General features: G+C 41.0%; 1 long non-coding RNA gene across 1 annotated transcript; it reads right to left on the bottom strand.

The window, feature by feature from the left end:
• Window positions 1–295: 295 nt before the first annotated feature.
• LOC147894189 (uncharacterized) lies at window positions 296–1,173 on the bottom strand. Its single transcript, XR_015542071.1, has 3 exons — window positions 830–1,173; window positions 533–618; window positions 296–372 (listed from the first exon to the last, which is right to left on the bottom strand). It is a non-coding gene; the product is annotated as an uncharacterized LOC147894189 (long non-coding RNA).
• Window positions 1,174–3,729: the final 2,556 nt, after the last annotated feature.

Genomic DNA, 3,729 nt, shown 5'->3' with positions numbered 1-3,729 from the left:
TCAACTTGAAGGTGCGTGATGCTCATCTCTGTCCAATCTTTGAGGCTGAGTCCACATGCTTCATTCCTTCTTGGATATGGCATTTGTTCTTGGATATGCGGTTGTAATCGGCCATTGCGTGGGTTTTTTCTTGTTTGTAGACTATCGTTCTTCGCTTTTCTATTCAAAGGTCTTGCATGCAGTATGCGCTTGCGGCTCTACTATAATATATCCTTTGCATTTACAATGTGCCCTTTGTCCCTATCATTCTCCCTTCCATATGGCGGACATGCTGCCTTCTCCCACATGCCTTCTCCCACACTGCACAACATCATTGGTGCTTGACCGTTCCAGAATCCAGGGGCAATCGTTGAGGGGCTACAGAGTCATGCACTATGGAGTGCAAAAAGAGCAATGTGTGGACTTAGAACTTAGAAGAATGGGATTCTGGAAAAACGCACGAACTGCACGAGACCTCTGACGCAGAACGAATAACGTTAAACAACTCAAGTCTCAAAGCATTCACTGTAGTTCGAAAGACCAGTGGGCATACCTTGCATCCATCGTAGGAATATTGCGAACCAGAGAAACCACCTGCTCCCGTCACAAGCACCGTTTTATCTGCTTAGAAGTTTGGCCCTGTTATATTTTGAGAAAAATAACGATGATCAGTGACTCCCAAGTCCTGCCGAATGCACACAGAGATTAGAAAAATTTCTCACGGCCGTTGGCAATGCAGATCTAATGCCAATCACTTCTTTTCTAGTCATACCTATTACCCACTGCCGAGAAAAGGAACTTGAGCATAACTACTGAGCCGTGAGCGTTTGTTAGGAGAAAGAAAACAAACCGTGTGAACTTTGAAGCATTGACTCGAGCCCTGAAGGCCAAATGTTGAAACTGATTGCGCCTTGCTCAGATTTTTGGAAAGATTTGCAGCCCATGGGGCGTAAGGCGACTCTGTTGATGAAGCAAATAGGGCACAACAGAGAGCTGATGCATAGAAGCCATGGTTTCCAAACATACGACCATAGAGTTCAGTTCGTGCAAACCTTTGAGCTAGGGACAAGACTCAGACAAAGACCTCCCTACTCTGTAGTGTCGAATGCGTTTCCCCCTAGTTTGAAGGCATAGCATTGAGCAGTCCATTGAACGTTCAGTCAATCCATGGCGCTTCAATCAATCCATGGCTTCCTTTCGCTTCTTGTGGAAAAAAGAATGATGCCCATTGCCTCTCAAGCAACCTTGGTCAGGGTCTGGATACAAGAAACAGGGGAAGCACAAGGAAAAGATGGTGCTTCAAAATTCATAGCAAGAAAGAGAGTGTACACAGTACTAGTAACCACTACCCACAAAAAGGTTGAACATGGCTTAAGGAGCTATTAACTACCCACAACTTCCTGCAATCATCAACTTGATAGCTTGAGCCAACTAGGGTGCGAAAGGATGCCTAAGCGGAAAGGCGGAATGAATTACGAATTTATAATAAGTCGAATTAAATTAACAATGTTTTAAATTGAAATGAAAAAAGTAAGTTGAGAATATCAGAATTGTATGTTTTTTGCTTTTTTGCGTTTAAAAAGCAAAGATATGCTTTTACCCACGAGTTTTGACACTATTTGAATAAAACCTAATGATTGACATTGATAAAAATCAATTTAAGGGCTCGTATTCGTAAGGGCTAAAATCAATCTAGGGGCTCATATTCGTTACACGTGGTTCAAGGAGATGGAAGAAAACCAAAAAATATGATTTTTGTAAGTTTTGAAAGTCAAGAAAGAGAAATACCTGAGTATAAACTAAGCAGGCAATAGTAGGTCCGAGCAAATGTCGGTGTTTAAGCATCCCCTTCTTGCGACGAGTACCTCAACACAGAAATAGATAAGAATTTAGAATATGCAAAAGCAAAAGTCAACAAACAAGGTGAAATTCAAAACATATATATACATATATATAATATACTTTATATAACCACACAGTGTGGGCGGGAAGGTGGCGCGCTTCCTTCCCCAAAGAGTTATAATCCGAGGGAACGGGGCCTTCCCTCTGCGTATTCCAAGTTGAGCATCCAAATTCGTGTACGCACCAAGTATGTACGTCTTCTTCACTTTCTGAAAAGATGCAAAAAACACGTCTGAAATGGAAATAATATTAAAATACGGTATTATTGAACAACAAATCATTAGTCTAGCTTTTATCAAAATTATATATATAAATTGCTACATGTAGTGTTAAAATGTAATCGACATTTCTGAGAATACATTTATAAAATTACTACATGTAATGTTGCAATATTAAACTACAATTCTGACAAAAGTAAAAAAGCCTTGGCTCAAAATCTATTGTAATTAATTCATCGTTCAATTATATTAATATAAATAATTTTTACATGTGAGGAAAATCAAAGTTTCCTTCTGCAGGGGCAGCACACTTGTCAGGTTTTTTGCCTGCCTGCACATTGTCCTCATAATGTGAGGCTGCTGAAATCTGCACCTCAATATTGGAGGGTTTTCGTTCGGTTTTTACCAGATGCACATTGCGAATCGTGAATTGCCATCTGGCATTGGAGTGTCTTCAATGCTTTGTCCAGCAAATAAGAAATGGCTAGCAGCACTCTGCAAGCTCCCTGCACCTCGTCCAAAGCAGCTTCAGACCTATTAAAAGGCTTCAGAGTTGCATGAGGATTTGTTTCACCCAAAGAATATAGTCTGAGCTTGAGCATCACATCAAGGGCGCATCCTTTACCCTATGTGCATTGGCTCTAAGCAAAGGTTCGGGGGTAGCGAAAACTAGAAGTCATTTTTGTGAATTTTGAGAGTCTATGGTGGATTAATTGGTTGCCATTAATAGCTCTAGCTCTCTCAGAACTCTGAAGTGCACCAAATTCTTCATGGATTTGCTGGAGCTCTCTATGCCTCGACTTGAATTTTCTCCTCTCATCTTCCTCCTCCTCATGTCTGCCTCCTCACGGAAATCCTCTCCTCCTCACATCTTCCCCCTCCCCTACACCTCCTTCTTCTATGCTCCTCACATCCTCCTCCTACACACATCCTTCTCCTCGCCTCCTCCTCACATCCTTCTTCCACGCTCACTTCCACAATCTCCTCCTTCCCTCCTAAAATTCAGAGTAGCAATTGTTGCTCCAACTTCATACTCCTTTTTTTCGTTAATATTTCGTTCACCTTGAGCAAGTAAGCTGTAAGGTTTATGGTTGGTTGCAACTGTCTGTCACAAGGTTAATCCAGATCATGTTGAAGAAAATTATGGTGATTCTCCTGTTCGTAGGCCTGTTCGTAGGCAATACAAGCGCCTCAACTTCTCTTGCACTATCTAATGGAAAATTTTTGCAGCATAGGATTTTTTTCGATGAATAAGTCATGAGATTTGGTGTTTGCAAGAGGTTTTGTAGAATTTCGTGGATTTAAAGCTTTTGGATTCCGATTTCCTACCCAGTGGCAAACGATTTTCTGTAGCTTGGAGGAAGTCACATAAAAGAAAAGTTTGCTACTTGCTTGACGTTTACACTAGTTCAAGAGCCAAAATCTCAGTTTACATTAGTTTACAGTAGACTACACTCGTTTCCTTTCTACCTCTAACAGGGGGAAATGAATTCCTTCGTATTGGATCATGACATGTTGTAAAACAAGTCATTCAGAGTGTAAAAGACCTGTTAACAAGAGCTGCCTTTTTTTCTAGAGATGTTAATGGGAACTGCTACGTAACATCCAAGGCCTTCGATACACAAAGAGG

The sequence above is a fragment of the Dipteris shenzhenensis genome, chromosome 14 (assembly GCF_047967505.1).
Source record: "Dipteris shenzhenensis isolate YYH24624 ecotype China chromosome 14, Dip_SZ_1.0, whole genome shotgun sequence".
Lineage (NCBI taxonomy): Eukaryota > Viridiplantae > Streptophyta > Polypodiopsida > Gleicheniales > Dipteridaceae > Dipteris > Dipteris shenzhenensis.
This window is presented reverse-complemented; position numbering and strand designations above follow the sequence as displayed.